This window comes from Hirundo rustica, chromosome 3 (genome assembly GCF_015227805.2).
Source record: "Hirundo rustica isolate bHirRus1 chromosome 3, bHirRus1.pri.v3, whole genome shotgun sequence".
NCBI classification, from domain to species: Eukaryota; Metazoa; Chordata; class Aves; order Passeriformes; family Hirundinidae; genus Hirundo; species Hirundo rustica.
The window spans coordinates 98,656,923-98,676,886 of record NC_053452.1 but is presented as its reverse complement, the minus strand read 5'-3'; positions in this window follow the sequence as shown (position 1 = coordinate 98,676,886).

Sequence of the window (19,964 nt, the reverse complement as noted above, 5' to 3'; positions counted from 1 at the left end):
GGGACCACAATGGGTCATCTGGTCCAACCTCCTGCTCAAGAGGGAAGTAAGGGTTTAAAGAGCACAATTTCCTGTCTCAAATGTGGTTGAGGCCACAGGAACTGTCTCACTGTGAGCTCTCTGGAAAAACAGAAACAAATAGGATTTCTTTCCACTTTTCCCAGTTCCTGAAGTAAAACCTGAAGTGTCAAGGACAACTACTTGTAGCTTTGTTCTCCTGTTATTCTAGCTCTTGAAAAATCTAAAAAAGCCCTAATCTCTATGGATGTTATCTAGGAGAAGTCAAAACTGAAGAATTATGGAAACCAAAGAGATATTTCACACTCCTATGTTTGAATTCTTCCTTTTCAAACTGCTCTGATTTATTTCTATCATTCCTTCCTCACTTTTTTTTACAAGCTGAAGTGTCTTAATTTATTTAAAACATCATCCGATGTAAGACTTCACATATGATAATCTTTCTGTTGCCCTACAGTCTTTTACAGACTCTAATTTTTCTTTCTTGGGATGACCAGTACAGGGTCCAGTAATCAAAACGTGGGTACACCATGTATCAGTGCCACGCCTTTATGATGTTCCCTATTTTTCTTGCTACACTTTTCCAGTTAATTCCCTTTTTAATAGCAGCTTCTTAATTTGATTACCCTAGGAGCTGTCAGAGAACAGTCCTGATTTCTTTTTAATAAAATGCAGTATTTCTGCAAGATCTGAGGAAATTGTTGCTAGAGCATAGTAAAAATGCCACAAATTTATATGGATTAAAGAAATAATTAAAGAAATTGATGACAGAAAAATTAATTAATGGCTGTTAAATAACAGAAGGAATGTTGTTGGTTCAGGAGTTTCAGGCATCACAGTATCAGGGGATGGGAGAGTATGGTGGGAAAGGACCATTAACTTCCTTTCCATATTTTTCTCTAAACTCTTGCTATTGGTCACAGTCAGAGAGCATTGTGCAAGGTGGCCCTGGCTCAGATAAGCCCTTCTTATGCCATGTTCTTAAGCAGCAGTAGTTAATATGTAGACCTTTAACATATTTGTCCTGGTTTGGGACAAATTTGGGAGAAAACCCCTGTATAGGATCCCTCTAAGGAAGCAAACCCAAGTGGCCCCTCCCTCCAACCGGTCCGGTAAAAAAAACCTCTTTGGAGAAAAGTGGAAAAAACTATTTTACTAAACAAATGAAGTGCATACAAGTATAAAGAATGAATAATATGAAACAATAAAACCTCTCCTTCTGAAGTGAGATGGCAAACTGAGAAAGTCCTTGCCGTGGGTGTAGTTTGGCTCTCTCTCAGTCTCTCCTCAGTCCCAGTCCCTCCGGCGCTGCTGGAAAATGCCGAGGTCCAGGCCCCGGTGGGCCGCAGGTGCAGCCCCCAGTGCTCCCCTGGGTTTTCAGTCCAGAGCAGGTTTAAACAGTTCCAAGAAAAAGGAAAAAAACAGTCCAGGGAACTTCTCTGCCCTAGCTAGCTGAAACTAACTAAAAGCAAAAAATAAATCTCCATCCTGCAGTCTCTCCAAGCCTCCGCCAAACACCCCGTCCGGAGAAGAATGTGGAGGAGTCGGGCAGTTTTCTCAAAACAAACTCCGCGCTTCTCCTTGCTCTTAGAACCAGTCTTAAAGGCACAGGACTCAATATACAGCACAAACAGAACAGACGATTGGGGATACAAGCATCATAAAGTTACCCTAGGACAATATTACTGCTGGTTTTCCCATGATGATGATGATTTTGCAGTCGTCAGTGTTGCAGTTCAGCTGACAACCCATTTACTGAAGACTGGAGACTTTTCAAAAGCCTCTGCTGTAGAGTTGGTGAACCCATCCCATCCTGAAGACTTGTCCCTAACAGTGATCTTATAGAAGATGTTTACACAGGTATGTTGAGCAAGGCAGGCTTCATTGTAGCTCCCTGGGAGACTGCCTTACTGAAATTCCTGCAGTGTGAACTTCCCTTTATTCTTGATTATTTCCCCCCTTCATTTAAAGAATAATTTATATATGTGATGTGTATGGCAGTTTAGTTTCTTTAAGAGAATCTGAAAATGGGTGTCTTCAGGCCCTTTTCTATAATCTTGCTTTACCTGCTCATTGCTCCTTCAGATAACATTAACTGGTTTGTGAGAAATTACTCACAGTAAAAAAGTCAAATAGACTCTTACCTGTTGCATTTGAACATGAGTTCTAATTCTATGCTTTCTGCTTGGTGTAACCATTTTCCCTAGCATGAAAATTTGTATGTGCAGTTTCCACTTCCTCTGAGATCTCTGAAAAACTTTGGCATCATGTTTCAGTACTAAAAGTAATGTAGATTTCAAATTACAACTCAGCACCCAGATTTTGAAGAAGGTGAGAATGAGTACAGTCTGGGCTGGCTCTTCTGCACCTCCCTCTGTTGACCTTTAGCCTTGAAGTTATTTTTTTAGCATATTCACCCTGCAGAGAAGGGCTGAAAGATGGAAAAGTTTTCTATAATGAACCGTAATACTAATTGTTCTTCTAATTAGTCTGTTATGGTCTTGTCTTCTTTTACGTTGCCCTGACACTGATGATGACTAAGTGACCATTGGCAAGGATACTGTGCTGGGAAAGTGGTATTTTTTCATGCTCTTTATGCCTTTAACAGGTGGCATATTTCCCATTTTTCTCATTGACACAAAGATTCTATTTTCAGCAAGCTGTCTTGTCACCACCCCTCTGAGACAGTATGTGTGGGGCTGAGGGAAAAAATCTTTATTAATATTTTTGCTTTCTAGTGTGCCTTCACAGCGATGTCTTGAAACAGTCCCCTTTGCCATTTACATGCATTTTATCCTTTAGCTGCTTATTTTTTTATCTTCATTGGACTTCTTTGTTTCTATGCAATTCCCTATCTAATCTCAATCCTGTTAAACTCATGGTGGTTATTTTTTTCTTTTTCACTCTTATAGGGATGTTGAAGTTCACCCTTTAGAGTATTAGGTATTAGAGAATATATCTTTGGCAGTGACTCCCTCAATTGAGTTGCATGCCTTGGCTGGGACCACCCTAAGTTTTGTTTCTTTTTTTTGTAGCAATAATTAAGCAGAATTTCAGTTGATGGCAGTGTTTGGTCAGGTGACTGCTGCGAAGTTTGCTTCAGAGAGTGAGAACAACAAATGAGGTCTCGGCTGGTTCATTGCCTTTACAGTGGGTACAGAAGGACTGACTGTTGTGGTGTGCAGTTCTCTTGGTCACTCTTGGAGGATGGCCCAATGATGGTTGTCTTAACAGCTGCAAGTGACTTATTTCCTCACAGTGCTGCTCTGCATTGATATTCTTCAGCAGTTGCTATGCCAGCCCTTCATATGATGTAACACATGAACATGTGTTCATGATGAATACTGAAACCACATTCAGAAGCTGTGCCTAGTTCAAGAGCTTTAAGATATTCATCCTTGCTGTAGAAGTAAATCTTTCTGTCCTTAGGGTATACAAACCTGGTGCTCTGGCTGTGACCATGGAAGAAACGTAGTTCCTTACTACTACAGAACTGTAACAGTTTTTGACCCTCTGGAATGTAGAGGATAATGTGACTTTTACTCAAAAATCTGTTACTGGATTGTCGCCTGTCTTGGATTAATCCCTGGCACACAGAAGGATGTTACCCTGGTTTTTCTGAGTTTTTTATAGCCTTTTTGATTTTCATAAATGGAGTCAGATCTTTTTAATTACTGTACAATATTAAGAGCAGTTCTACCTTTTTCCCACAGATGTAACATAAACAAATCCTTTGCTTTTCATTCTCTGTCCTTTGTTTGCATATTTCTAACCTGAAAACAATTGTAACTCACAGTTGGTTTAGCCACTTGGCTGAGGGGTGAAAAACCCCAGAAGCCAATCTTCTGCTAGACCCACAAATGTATAAAAAGTAAGAAATAAAACAAAGAGGCTCTCTCTCCGCCTGGATTCAGCCTTGAGCCGGATCGGAGAAGGACCTCTGCCCTGCGAAACCTCTCTCTCCGTGTGACTGCTTTGTGTGTCTCAGTAACAGAAGGAAGGGCCTTTTATGGGACCATGTTTTCTGCATCAGGGAACACCATTTATGGGACAACATTTAATAAGAATCATAGCAAATGCATTATTGTAACACCCTCTACTCCATCCTTTTGACCTTACTTACATCATGCATATTTATTCTTTCTGCTGATATGAATATTAACCTCCTGTCTTGCATTAGATTCATATACTCATCCATTACCTGGGAAAATAGAGGGAGAAGAAAAGAGTCATGCAGGAGAGAGGGGCTTTTAGTATTCTGTAGCTGAGCTGTCTGATGTAATATGTTAGAGAATATTGGTGCCAGTAATGTGCAAAGAGCTTGAAAAATAACCAGACAGTGCCAAGCCCACAGTGTCTCTTGTCAGGAGGGCTAACAGTGTAATAAATCAACCTGTCTTGTGTCAAGGGTCATGTAGTGTGATGTTCAAAGCTGTTTGGCCAGCCTGATCCAGACAGGCACATGCTATACATTTCTGAGCTGTTGGTGCTAGAACCTTCCTAAAGCAGTGTCTGCTCTATGCTGCTTTGGGCTTTAAGTCAAGGTTCCAAAGGAGAAAGTATCAGGGAGAAGAGAATGAAGTGCTGCTTAGTTTCAGGTCTTACGCTTCTGTAATTATTTTTACTAGATACTGGTGGGAAAAGTACGGAAAATGGCTTGTCAGGTGGGTTCTTCCCACGCCTTTTGTGTAGGACAGCGGTGCTTAACCTGTTCCTGTTGGATGGGCCATATAGGCCCACAGTCACTATCTTTCTCTGCTCACTTGACCACATGCTTACAGAAAACGGACAGAACATATCCCATTTTGAGTAAGTGGATATCAAGCAAAATACAACTAAATGATCCACTACAATCCCATTTACTGCACCTCTTGGCAACTGTGTTGCTTCCTTGTAGGTCTCATTCCTGCTGTGCTTTTCACCTCCATTCTGTCATGTTTAGGTGGGCTAGAGGAAGGACAATCTGCCCCTAGCCCTGCTGAGAGCGGAGGAGCATCTTTCCATCTGTGTTCTCCTATCCCAGTGTTTGTAGGGCTGGATAGGTACAGGCAAGTTGCAGTAGGCATTTCAGGCCAGTCTGAAACTTCCTGTGTTCAGGAGCTTTAATTAGGCTCACTAGATGGGAATATGCAGGGAGAAAGGTTAAGGCAGCAAATCAGGCTAATTACAGGCTGGAAGTCCCAGGAGTTCAGGTCAAGTGATCTTCCGTGGCCCTAATCTCTGAGAAAGAAGTTGTTAATGCTGTGCTGTCTCTGCCAGTGCTGCAGGGCTGCTGGTTTTCAACCCAGGCACGTGGTGACTTCCCAGAAGACCATTCTGCCCTGGGTACCCACAAAGCAGGTCACGTTACAAACCCGGGTAAGCTGGGTCACAAATTAGTAATTCCCCTCAGTACTTTGGGGTGGTGATGGCAGTAGGACCTTGGTCTCTGCTAGAACACTCACAGATCCACAATCTATTCATCCATCCATCAGGGGCTTATCAGGTTCCTACACTGCACCCCAGCCTCTCTCTCATGTGCATCTGGGTTACTAAAACGTCCAACTGTCAGAAGCAAATTGGTTTGAATAAAAATGACATGCAGCAAAAAAGGCTGGCACACATTTCTTATAGCAAGTAATTTTGCAATCTGAAACAAATTTCAGACGAGCAGTTGGGTGACAGGCTTAAGGATTCTTAGTAGATACAGCATGGGGGAAGTTTCATTCTAGGAATTTCAAGATTCCTAGCCAGTGGGAATCTGGCTAGGTCCAAATAGACAAAAAACTCTGCACTACAATGTCAGACAAAACCCCAAAAGTATAACTCCAAACCCAGAGACCATTACCCCAAACCTATAAAAAAATTAGGTTTAAACAAGGTGTGGAGGGCAAATTCAGCAGGAGGGGTTTGACTAGGAATTTAATTAGTTTACTTCCAGAATTTTTCTCAAAGCTTTGTAAACTCTAATGTCCGAAAGTTAATTCTATTCAGAGGAACAGCTCCAGTTATAATGTAAATCTTAATTGTACATGGAGTTTTTAATCCTTTCACACATCCTATGTGGACTTTATTTCCACAGAGCATTTGAAGAGCTACTGGTTTTGAGAAAATTACTATGCCCACCTAGCCCCCCTAAAAAACACTGGTTATGTTCTTCTCAGACTGGGGAAAGTGTAATTGATTTCTGTTTGTCTTGACATACTCAAATCCCAGGAAGGTATTTTTGAATGAAGATCAAAAGTTGTTAAAGTACTGGACTAGAAGTGGTGCTGGTGTCTCATACTCAGGGCACTGTGCAACAAAGTCAGCTCTTACTAGCCCTTTTCCACATCTGCAGAGACCATGATAGTGTCTGATGCTTTTGTAAATGGCTTTGGGAAACTTATAAGAAAGTTATTTATATAAATAACCAAGTCAAAAAATTATCGGCAGAGCCCAACTGGAGTATCAAAATGCAAAACAAAAGACAAAAAGCAGATTTGATCACTTCATGCCCATAGGAACATATCTAGGATTAATAATTTTCAAACTATGATTCCAGAGATAACGTCAATGTTAAATGCTTGTGAAAAAAATCTGTCTGTGTATTTCAATAGGAAACTTTGTAATGATGAAGCATTAGAACTGGTAATATTTCTCCCTCTGCAGTGTTTTAGGCAGTGCAATAATAAAAATACAACAGAGTGTAAAACTAGAGCAAGGAAACACATAGTGAAGACAGGGCATAAAGGACCACTTGATGTAAAAGAAAAATATATTCTTTTTCTGTAGCAGTTAAATCAGTGCTCTTAATAGCAGTGTTGAACGATGTGTTATCATGCTAGACTTATTGAGCAAGAGTGCCATCTCAGAGTCTGAAACAGAAAGCTATGATTTAGAAGGGGTTGAGAAAATAAAAGGAAAGATGATGTCAAAGAAGTGACAAACTGTTTCTTCCAGTGAGCTAGCCGAGAAGATACTTTGCAAGTTTTTTTGTTCTTCCGGCGCTTACTATAGAAGGAACCTTAAACATCATCCAGTTCCAATGCCCCTGCCATGGGCACGGACAGCTTTCACTAGACTGGGTTGCTCAAAATCCCATCCAATCTGGCCTAGAACACTTCCATGGGTGGGCCATCCACAGCTTCTCTCAACAACCAGTCCTAATGCCTCACCACCCTTGGTTTGAAAAGTGAGGGCGTCAATATTTGATATGGGTATATTTGGCACCAAAGCTGTCTTGAATGTTCCTGGGATCCATGACCAATTTATTGCCCCCTCTAACATGTGTGCTGGCTTGAAAGCAAAACTAGCGAGAGACTCCAAGTCAGAAAAACAATTTAATAAGAAAAAAAAAAAAAAAAAGCAATAGTACAAAATATCACTGACAGAGTCCGAATACAACCTGACACCCTGTTAGTTAGGGTGGTGGTGGTAGCACTCCGGATGAAGTGGTCTTGTTGAAGCAGTGATCCTGTAGAACAATCTGGTAGCTCATGTCCACTGAGAATCCAGTCCCAAATCCCAGATTATATCCAGGTGGGAATGCTTGGCTCCTCCCCCTGGGCGGAGCATCTCACAATGGGCTGATATCATTTTATCAGTCTTGAAATGGGTCCTTGATTGCCCATTGAACAGAGATAGCTCCTGGAGGGAGTTATCTATGAGTCATGCAGGACGGCATTGATGGGCCATTAACAGAAGATAGTTTGGAGGGAGGGGGCAAGGGAAACACTGCCCAACCTAGTTTCAACATCTCATGTAGATGGTGATAGAATACTTTGGGCACATCTAACATTGTAACCTAGGACACATGTTAGAACGTGTTTACAGTTCTGTGCACAAACTGGGTAACTACAATGGTTTGGAATCAAAATAGTCATTGAAATCCACCAATACTAAAAATCAAACTGTTTTGGAAGATGGTGTAATATCAGGTATAGACACGAGCTTTGCTGCTGGAGCACAACATAGGAACTAGCAATAGCCAGGGTATGCAAGCTACCACTTGAATAATTCCACCTGTGCAGCTATGTTGCCAGTCTTTGGCAGGACTAACCCCATGTATCCTGATATTAATGGATTTATTTCCATCATGTAGTAAGAGTAAGATTTGCATATAGGAAAAATATATCTACAATAGCAAATTTGCACTTGATGGGTAAGAAATTATTTCCAATAAAAAGGATTCTCCCTGTTGATTCATCTCATGTCAGACTGCTGCTTATACTGTTTATATCATAGAATAAAAATATTTTAATTTATTATTTAGAAATTTGTTTACAAAAAAACACCCTTAAAAATCCCATAAATGCTTGCTGTATCATGAATTTAGATTTTTTTTTTTTTTTTTTTTTTTAACAAAAGAAGGTTCACATTTGGTACAGGATGATATGTAAATGCTGCAGGGGAAGAGAACTTTCAATTTCCAAAATATTCTGGACTATTACTAAGGCTAATATAATAAGCCAGTATTTAGAATAGACCTAATATGGCTATAAGGTTTGTGTTTGTTTTACTTAAATTACTTCAGAGTCTGAATGCTTGCTAATTAAGTGTAGGGCATTACTATTGTCACTTGTTGGTATAGTAGCTGTGGGTAGTGCTTTATGGATCTACAAGAAGGAAGCGACTGGCAACAAGCAACCTAAATTCAAATGTGGACTCTGTAGCACCTTTCGCAAAATCAGGAAGGAAAACATGAGGCTCTCTTGGGCTCTGCAAGAGCAGAGAAAAAGAAATGAGTAAAACTGAAGCCATTGCAAGAGTTTTTATACGCACATAAGAGGTATTTACCCTGTGATACTTTAATGATCTTATGAATTTTGTGATTTTTTTATTCAAATATTGATTACAATTTGTTTTAGTTTGTTTTTCATGTTCATCATCCTTTCAAGATTAGGTGCTGAGCAATGAGAATAACTGAAGATCAGTGTCAGACTGCTGGTGTTAATGCACCTTGTTATAACATTGGCAATGTTTTTCCAGCTTGCAACAACCAGTTGAGCCTGTTGACTGTGTCTGATGCAAAGCAGAACTGTGGACTTGGTGGCCATCAGCAGGGGTGTGCGGATGGCATGCATATAAAGATAAAATATTTTTCCATGCTTCTGCAATGCCTTACCAAATAATTGAGATCTGTTTGTCCAAGCAGCCTGTTGCTGCTGCTGTTTACATGATTTATGGATTTATGGATGTTTTTATTACTGAGCCATTTACAATAAAGCGATCACCTACATGCTTTCTACCCAGACTGGGGAAGAACCAGGATGGGGCTTATTGGGTTTTCCTGCCCTTCTTCCCCACAAGGAAAACAGCTCAGTTGCCTACAGGGAAAAACTCAGCATGAGGGTAGAAGGGCCATCTGCATGTCCCTGCGTGGAGGGCGTGCACTGGCCTGGGTGTGCTGGCTTGAAGGCAAAACCAGCGAGAGACTCCACATCAGAACAAAACATTTTAATAGGAGACAAAAAAAAGGTAAAATAAAATAAAACACGTGCAATAGTACAAAAGATCACTGACAGAGTCAGAATACAACCTGAAACTGTGGTGGTAGCAGTCCAGATGAAGTGGTCTTGTTGAAGCAGTGTTCCTGCAGAAAGGTCTGGTAGCTCTTGTCCTCTGGGAATCCAGTGGGTAAGGCTGCCTGGGATATAATCCCAGATTATATCCAGGTGGGAATGCTTGGCTCCTCCCCCTGGGCGGAGCATCTCACAATGGGCTGATATCATTTTATCAGTCTTGCAATGGGTCATTGATTGCCCATTGAACAGAGATAGCTCCTCCTGGAGGGAGTTATCTATGAGTCATGCAGGACGGCATTGATGGGCCATTAACAGAAGATAGTCTGGAGGGAGGGGGCGAGGGAAGCACTGCCCAACCTAGTTTCAACAGCTCATGTAGATGGTGGTAGAATACATACTTTGGGCACATCTTACATTGTAACCTGGGACACTGGGGAAGCCTGGCATCAGCTCTGCCATTCCAACTGTGGGCGCGTCCACCTTCGTCTGCTGCAAATGTCTTTTTTCTCTGGCTGATCTTCCAGAAGTCTTGCTGAAAGCACTCCCTGCCCTTTCTAAGGGAATGAGAGGCTGACATCCTCCTCTGCTTGACTCTGAGACCTTGACCTGAAGATCTCAGAGGCTATTGAAACAGATGGTGCTGTGTTTGATGTGGAGCTGCTGCTCCCAAAGCGCTGCAGAACTGCTCAGTCTCAGCCCCCAGCATGCTTGGCCCCAGCACATGGATTTACTACGTCCCTGCTTGGTGCTGCAAAACTTCGGGGAGGGTGATGTGCCCTTGGATCACCAAGGACAGCAAAACCAGAAATGTCTTTGAGAAGTCCCTTTGTCCAGAGCTTGGGTAAATGAGCCATGGCCAGACCTCTTGCCTGGAAAAAAGTGTCTAGTACTTCTCTTTGATAGAATTCAGCTGGGCTTATCCTTAGCATCAGGAAACAGAAAAACCAATAAGAGTAAATGCTAAAGGATAGCATATCGTAGTTTGCAGATATTTTGAGAGATTAATCATTTTATATGCATATTTCTCACATTGAAAAGCTTACATCAACAAGTTTAAAATTTTAATTAAAGACTTAAAACCTCCTGGAATATTGAAAACATGTTTAAAATATTTAAGTAATGGTGCATGTTGATTGGCCACCTAATTTTCATCCATATATTAATTTCTGGAAAATATTAGATTTTGAATTTTTATCTTTTCTCTGGCTAGGAATTTCTTTTTCCAGGGATGGAAATTGTTCTTTTTTTTCCTGGAATCTCTTATCACAAAGTTGTTTCTGTCAATTACAACTTCCAAGGCAGTGAAAGACCAGTCATGAACTGCCAATTACCATGACAGAGCCCCATGCCACCCCAGTTCTTCAGCTCCTGAACTCACCATAACCTACACGTGGTGCTCTGTGCAGCTGGAGGGATGATGCAGGTACAGCTTTTGTGAGCATCCCTTTCAGAGGGTGGTAATTGCTTCATGGCAGCTTTGTGGTGTCAGCATTGTCTTTAGTTGGCATGGGAACACAACCAGAATCTCCTGAATGTTTTTCAGAAATAATTGGTTTGAGATGAAAAATCTTGGATTTTCAAACAGACTTGTATGCTTTCTCTGTTTTTGCCGTCAGAAATGACCAATAGCCTTGAATCTTGAATACCTCCCTGATTAAAACTTCACGTAAACAGACATGTTTTCTGCAAAATCCTTGGCTCTGACAAAGCAGCATATTTTGATGAGAATTCATTTAATGAAAATGTTCTGACCAGCTCCACATGCATGCTTTAGATATGCATAGATAGTTTCAATTGCCTAGAAAGAACCACCTAGTAGACAGAGAGGGTTTGCCAAAAACAATTATGTTTTATCTCAGTTTGGTTTCACACCATTTGTGACTATCCAAGATCATGCTTTGGTAAAACAAACAGATGTGGTCCAAACTGCAGCAAGAAGCTAAAGTGTAAAAGACAAATGCATCTATATGTTGTGCTACAGTAAAAATTAATATTGTGCGGCTAGAGAATTTCATCCACATCTGTGGCAAATAAAAAGAGAGGATTATAAGATATTATATTCTGAGGAGCAATGTGATCAGTGAGGCAGGACTTGATCCACAATTGCCAAGTTACAACCTGATAATGCACCATCAATTCTGAACGATACCGATCAGGGATGGTGCTTCATAATCTAAGCAATTGCTTCAAACAGTTCCACAAAGTTCCAAGATCTACTGTACTGAAGGCAGCAGAAAGATCCATCAACAGGAGTACTGTAATTTAACTTGAATCAGCAGCTGGTGATAAATCATTTGTGACCTTAAGTAAAGCAATCCTAGGACAGTGGTACTCCCTGGAGCCAGACTGAAAAGTCTCATATAATCCATTCCTAGATAAAATTGCTGGTTCTAAAAGGGCAACCACTTGCTTCATCTTTCCTTTCCTCACATCCCAAAAGAGACGGCTTGTCCAGTTGTCATTAGGTAGAACAGAAATCTGCAATGTGAGAGAGGAGAAGCTTTCCCCACTAACAAAGAGCAGCTGCAAATATCAGCAGCCCAGGACTTGCAGAAAGCAAAGTCATTAACCACGTTAGCTATAAATGAAGCAAAGCACTGAAAGACTGTCCACAAGCAGCCATATGGGCCAAGAGTCAAACCCAGGAGTAATGGAGCATGATTGTTTTCCCAACTGTGTGATCTCAGCAAGAAGCAAATACAAATGTATAGCACTTGCAGATACAGGCACTGGGAGCATAATTGCCAGCCCTAGTGCTGAACAGTTGCAGCTGATTAGAAATTCACTCTGTACTTGCTGAATTCTTCACAGGGGGCAGCTGAGGGATTGTGCACAAGGAGTGATTTGTGGGGCAGAATGTGATCAATAGCACAAAATAAGGATTTAGGTCTCTTTTTTCTCATTAATAACAGAACAAGAAAAAGTAGATCTGGCTGGATCAAATGCAATGTGCTAAAAGTGCAACAGCTTGATGCTTTCTGGACTAAACAGTCATTGAAATAATTCCATGAGCTGCTGTCTTTGCCTTAGTCAAGTCCTGTGATCACAAAGGCAGGTAAAGTAAAGCACAGAAATCTGAGAATAAATCAGGAGCTTCACAGACTTGTTTGGTTTTTAAATTAAAGGAAATAGCAAGAATAAAAAAATCATGGTTTGCACAAGATGTTGATGTAGGTAAATTTTATGCAATTAATAAAATAAATTTTGGAACTTTCATTTGTCCTGGTTATCTTTGAAGACTTTGATGGGTTGCTCAGAACACAGTATAGGAGAAGTAAATATGAGACATTTACAAATTACAGGATAAATGGTACATTTTGATCTCTATCAAAGCTGTACAGATATCCATACAGCACTAACTAGACCCTGCCTTTAATGCAGGTTATCTTCTAGAAGAATCATTATAATAGAATTTTTCTAGCTGATTATTCAAATAGTTCCAGTAGTTCACTGTCACACTTAGACTAATTGTTGAAGTGAAAAACCACACACTTCTCATGATAAATATTGTGGAAACACAGCAAAGAAACACAGAATAAAAGAAAATACCACCACACCTTAAGAATCACCATGTCTTATACAGACTGCATCTCAGCTGTAACTTTTAATGATCCAGGCCTGGGACTCCATTAGTGTTTAATAAATAATGATGATTATATCCTACCTGCACAATGCACGCCAAACAACCATTGATGTCGATGTGAGTTCTTGGCACAGACTGATGGCAGGATACTCCTGTGACAGAGATGAATTTTCCATTAGAACAAAATGAGGAAGACCTGTCTCAGTCAGCGGAATTCTCAGCAACAACAGACATTCCTCAGGGGCTCAGTGAAAGATGCCCATCCTGGCTGGTTAAAAGCAAATTGGGTGGGAAGCAGTGAGGCAGGCTTGGACAGCCACAATAACAATTTGGGTTGAGGTAAAATTGCCCTGATGTAAAAAAAAAAATAAAAATATGTATTACATGTTATTAAATCCATATTTAAATTGTATCACGTGGATATATTTTCTTTCTTTCTTGTCACTCCACAAGGGAAATTGGTATTTTATTTTCTATGGAGGCAAAGGATAAAATTAATCTTAGGGGAGGAAGAGAGAGGATGCAGATATATTGAACAATGTTTTGAAAACCAGCTTTTATTTAGAGTAGATCAAGGAAAAATTAAATGCTCTTTTGGTAAGCAATAGGAAACCATTACCCACACAGAAATTTGGACCATGAATCAGACCATCTAGTTACATTTTTTTTTCTTTGAAGATTTTGTAAAAAAATGCCGAGATGAAGAATTTATTTGAAACTAGCAGTGTGTGAGACAGGGAGACAGCTAAGCACAACAGAGACACAGAGAGAAAGCTCTTACAGTGTGGTCTTGAGAGAAAAAAAATGAGAAAGGGAAGCTTTTGGCAAGGGGTTGGGTCAAAAGACCTGAATCTGTAAGTCAAGAAAAAGCCTCTTCTATTTTGGCATTAATTTTGTTGTGGAATAGGCACAGAATTTCTGTAAATAAAAACTAGTGCCCCATTTTCTTATCAGCTGTTTCTCTTGGACATCTGCATATTTTGCTTTGAGTGAAAAGAAGTAACACTTTCTACAAGTTTTTAAGGTGAGCAGTGAAGGAAAAAAGGGAAATTGGAAAATATTAGCGACTACAAATAACTCCATTGCCTTTTTGAAAGCTATTTAATAATAATAATAATAATAATAATAGACTTCTGCTAAATGAGCGAGTATATTTTCAGGAGGAAAACCATAATTATTAGGACGTATGCCTTTGTAAATTAGGTGCAAAGGTTTAATCTGGTATGGGGAATACCTGTGCTCCAATCTTCATATTATGCTAATGATCCCAACAAAAAGAAATCACAGCTTAGAACAGGCAATTAAAAGAGCACAGGAAACCATCACTTCAGTGAAAAATAAAAGCCAAAAATATTTAAAAACAAGAAGGATGACAATTTTTGTCATTGAAATATTTTTATATTTATCAGTGAAATAAATAAGAAAATCAGACGTAATTTTTTCTATATTTGGGTGTTATGTACAGATAATGCACAACATAGGGTCAGGATTATTGGCAGTTCCCAATATATATAGTTTTATAATAACAGTTTTTGGGTGTGTAGAGCTGAGATATCTCTTTAGTAATTGTGCATTTGTAAAATGTAAAACTGCCAGCTCACTTCTCATTATAATTGTGCAAATTAGGTATCCAAAACCCAGACTGGCATTTCAAAACTCTGGTTCAGATTTCTGTGGGTGCTACTAGAAAACTGTGCTTTTTATTTAATAATAGTTTCAGGTTTTATTGCTCTAAAAAGTGACCCAAACAATTTGTTTTACTCTCATTACAGCTTTTACTGGCATAGTGCAAAGAATGTAAATATTTCTTGAGGTACTTAGTGGTGCAAATGTAAATGTGAAAATATTTATTGCTGAAACAAAAGTACAATCTCTATTGCTTAATTATGATAATCTAGGGAAATTGTTCTTGAATAATTCCATATAAAGTAGTAAGAGAAAAAATAGCTAGCTGTTCTTTTCTATTGCTTGCCCTCAATAGCTCCAGGTAAGATTTGATAAACTTGTATTTTTGTGTCAAATTTCTTGGTTAAGCTGTATTTTGGAAGAAGTATAGTACTTTAAATATCATCTCTATTGCTTGTGCTTGGAGAACCACTGATGAAGTTCTGGGAGAATTATAGATTTTAGTGTAATGGCATTTAAACTAATCTCTGAAATGGTAAGGATTTTTATTTACGTATTTGTGCTTTAAATATTATTATTATTGTTGTTGTTATTAGTGGTAGCTCGCCACGAGACTAGACGACCACTGATGGCAAAAGAAAAAGAGTCTGCTCTCTGGCTTTGGGTGGGATTTTACAGCTTTTATTCTCCAGTCCTGCTCTGCTTTGGCTGGAGATCTTCCCCCATCGCTTTCCGGGCCAGAGAGAGCTCAGCCCCGCCCATCCGGGGGCTTTTTCCCCAGAAACAGGGACAAGACACCATCCAGTCAGGGAGAAGGGGCAGTGGAAGAGAATCAGGTTACAGATAAGTAAGAAAAAATCACGATACAGATTACAAATCCGATAAAACACAATATAAACCAAATTAATGCATTACCACAATTATTTACTTTAGGGTCATGAATCTGTTTTCTAGAAGTTAAAAAGTTTTGAACAGAACCTAAGTTATTTCTAGTCCTGGCTGTGAAGATATCTTCTTGTTACAGGTAATTACTGCTACTAAGTTTATAGAGTATGCAACCCTTGGGGCTGTGGAATTCATGTTTTGTGTAAATACATATAGATTAGGCTTGCCTAAGGTGAAATTTTGAAATGTGTGCATTTAATTTCAGTTCCATCTCTGGAACAACCAACTGGAGAAAATAAATTATTATGGCCAATAGAATTTGCAAGGTGTTTCATTAGGTTTACATAACAGGAGGACTGCCAGCTCTAAGGCTTCAAAGGACGTTCTGGGGAAAGCAGCCACACTTTAGGGATAGCAAAAAATATGTACTTTGGTATTCCATGGTGCTCTGTTCGGTTTTGCCTTGTTGGATATCTTTGCTGTGGCTGGAGCACTCCTGAGAGCTCCAGAGAGTCAAAAAGAGACTGCTTTGGTGTCATTTGGACGCCTGAGCTCCTGCCAGTCCCTGTTGTGGGGACACAGACTTGTGTCTCTCTTCTCTTCACACACGTGGCTGTGTGCTTCTATGATGTTTGGAGTAATTCACACCCTTCATGCCTCTAACATGTTGGAGGTGGCTTAAGCAGGCAAAAAAAATCACAAGTAGCTAAGGGGAAGTGGAACTAAGATATACAAACCAGACAAACTCAATTTCCCTAGAAGGGTCTGGAACACAAATCTTGCGGGGCAGCTGGGGCAGCTGGGATTCCTTAGCCTGGAGAAAGGAAGGCTGAGCAGGGCCCTATCACTCTCCAGCTACCTGAACGGCAGCTGAAGCAAGGTAAGGGTTGGTCCCTCTCAAAGGTAACAGAACAAGGGGAAAGGGCTTAGAATTGCACGAGGGGAGATTTAAGTTGGACACTGGAAAATTTTTTTCACCAAAAGTGTTAAGTACCAAAACAGTCTGCCCAGGGAAGTGGAGGAGTCGCCATCCCTAGAGACATTTAAAAGACATGTAGATGTGACATTTAGGGACATGGTTCAGTGGTGGATTGGGCAGTGCTGGGTTAATGATGGTACTTGATGACCTTAGAGGACTTTTCCAACCTAAATGATTCTGTGATTTTAAAACCAGTTGAGTCGAGTACTTTTTCAGTCCCAAACAGAAATTCTGAGTATGAGCTCCCAAAGGAAAACTAACACTCTATCCTCCCAGCTCAATCACTGTCCTGATGCTGTCTCGCAGTCACTTCAAGCCAGGTTGATTCCAGGTTACTTAAGAGAGAGCTTTTTCTTGCCTCCACCACTTTCCTTGCCTTGTATCTACAGACTTTTCTTTTGGGGTTTGTTTCAGAACAGACCACCACCACACCACAGAATAAAAATGAGCTGATGCTGATTTTTTTTTTTTTTTTCCCCCCCCTCTCTACCAGCTATTTTACTTTGTGTCAAAAATGTCTCATTTTATTTCAGTAGTTACTCTGGTGATAGAAGTGAGAGTCTGGATAAAGATGAGCCAGTCTTCAGCTCTGTATATCTCACTGAACACGGAATTCACTGACTGCTGACAACTGATGACGCCCCTCCCCAAGTCCTCACTCCCTCCTCCAGAGTGGGCTAGTGGATTTTGGTGAATTTGACTCACAATACAGCCCAAGTACAGCCTTTCCCCAAATCCTTGTGTATGCATTTTGTCCCTGTGATAGGTGTGCTCCTTCAATGTGACACCACCTGAGGACAGTCTCAGGAAGAATTTAGTTACACCACAGCTCCATATGTGATTTGCATACTGTTTGTATGTAAAACTACTGCACTGTAAAATTGTTGCACTTTTACCTCAAGACAACTAGTGTGGATTCATTGTACAAGATAAAAAACAGCTTTTTCAGTGGAGACACCTTCAGGGTTAAGTCACCTTTCTCATGTATTGTTTGCACAAAAAGTTTGTATCAACCCAGAACAGTTGTGTTTTCCACCTGGTGTTCTGTCTGTGTTGGAGAAAAAGAGAAAGGTAATTCAACTTTGTTCTTTTTTTTTTTTTTTTTTTTTTTTTTTTTTTTTTTTTTTTAAATAAATAAGTAAAGAGCTAAGCTCTGGGTTTTGGCCTTTGCTTTTGTTTCACTGACTGTCTTTTCACACCTGCTCTGTCATCCCATCTTTCCTTTCTTCTTGCTTCCCTGCTCTCTGGATGATTTCCGTTCGTGCTCGTGCTGTGGCAGTTCCCTGCAGGAGGAGGGAGGCAGCCACAGCTCTTGCCCACGGCTCCTTCTGCAGCTCTGGGGTGTGTGGGTGTCTCTGCTGCGCTGCAGGGACAGTGGGAACATTTTGGGCAGTGTCACAGAGCTGCAAGCAGAGGCCTCACCTAAAACCATAAGAGAAATTACATTTCTCTGAAAGGAAGCACAGTCACCACCTTTCTGTTGCACCATCTGATTTCAGTCGCATGGCTTGCAGTGAAACTGTAAATAACATTTACAATTTCTTTTGCATCATTTGTATTTAAAAAACATATTTATTGCATAAACCCTTCTTATCTTCTAGCAGTAATTCTACAGCTATGTTTGCCATAGCAGCTCCCCTGTTACATTACTGCAATTATAATAAATTATTGAAGCAGAAGCCTAAATATGTATCTAGCATACTCTTTCGATTTTAATTCCAATTTAAATATTTTATATATTTTTCCTATAGATTCTTCATTGATGGCTAGTAATTGCACCAACACAGAAAATACAGTTTTGTTTTAAAAGATGCTTTTGAAAATTGTTCCAGTATTGTTAATTATTCAAGGCAAAGAAACAAGTTAAGACTGTCTGTCTTCACCATGTCAACAGGATAAAAGAGAAACATTATTTGTATCTAGATGGGTATATTAAGCCCAGTTATAAATTGGGTAGAGCAAGGAGGGAAAAGTTAGAGGCATACCTGAGACACATTATGAACATGAGGTCTGCAATACAGAGATGAGTTTCTGAAGTTAGAGCTATTTTATTAACTGGTTTAATTCAAAGTAGGAATGGGAACAGAAAAATAATTGCTGCCTGCCATACTCTCAGTCCTACCCCCTACCTCTCCTAGTTTTCTGGTCAAACCATATTTCTGCTTTCCTTTGATATGCCTTGTCCTTTTCTGTAAGAAGCTGGACTTGATCATTCTGATGGTTCCCTTCCAACTGAGTAATTTTTAATTATAATATAGGTCATAATTTACTAATTGTATGGTTAAGGACAATGATAGTGATGTACCAGCAGATGATGTAAATCAAAGAGAAGGTTTTTTTTATATCAATACAGTATTGCTTTTCTTTTTTTTTTTCTTTTTTATCTTTTTTGTATTTTTTCATTTTAAGAACCTCTACCTGCTGAGTAATACTTTTTGTCAGCAGTTATCCAGCACAGAGGGTCAATTTCCATTGTAAGCTTCAGATAGGAAATGGCAGGTTTCTGCTTGCCTCTTTTCTCCAAGCTTCTGTTGTTCTATTTGTTCTGTGACAGCAGCAAACTCCCAGTAAGTTTAAAAAAGAAAAATAATCTTTTTTTTTAATTGCCTTGTATTTAAGTATAGAATTAAGCTTTATATTAAAATGATTAAAATGTAATGAAGAATGCAATTTTTATGAAGATGTGAATTCAGAAAGTTGCCATGAACTTTCTAGATGTAGCTCAATGAATAAAAAGAATAATTTTGCTTAAATTCTGTTATCTGTCACAGGAATAACACATCTTAATAATCAGAGTTTTCTTTTTAATTTGCTAATGTTTTTTGTATAAATTAATGTTGGCCAAATAACAAAATATAAGAATTATAACACCTCTCTTTATAGAAAACTGGGCACAAGATTGAGGCATGTATTGAAGAATGCATAGCTGTAATAGATCATTATCTGACAACTATTTTAATAACTATTTTAATAACTGGTTACCTAATTGGACACATGAAACTATTTTTTATTGAACTCCTTGCTGGTATCATGTCTCTTCATTTTACAACGCTTTTTTACAAAATAGGAAAATATAGGATTCAATTCCCATTCCAAGAGTTGGAAATAGCTTTGCAGTTTGGTGAAATTTCAAAACTTCTCTTATTTCACAAGATAAAGCCACAACATTTTGAAGAAGAGAGAGAGGATATGAGATTGGAGTGCTCCAGTGGGGAACCTGGACTGCAAGAGAACCAGACTCTTGACGTGGTCTTTTTAAGGAGGCTTCAGTTTCTGTGGCTGTTACAAGCACAAGGCTATTCTCTTTCCTGCCTGTCTGTCTCTGTTTGTTTGCCTCTCTCACTCTCTCATTTTGATCAGAAATTCTGTCCTGGAGCAAAGAAAACTT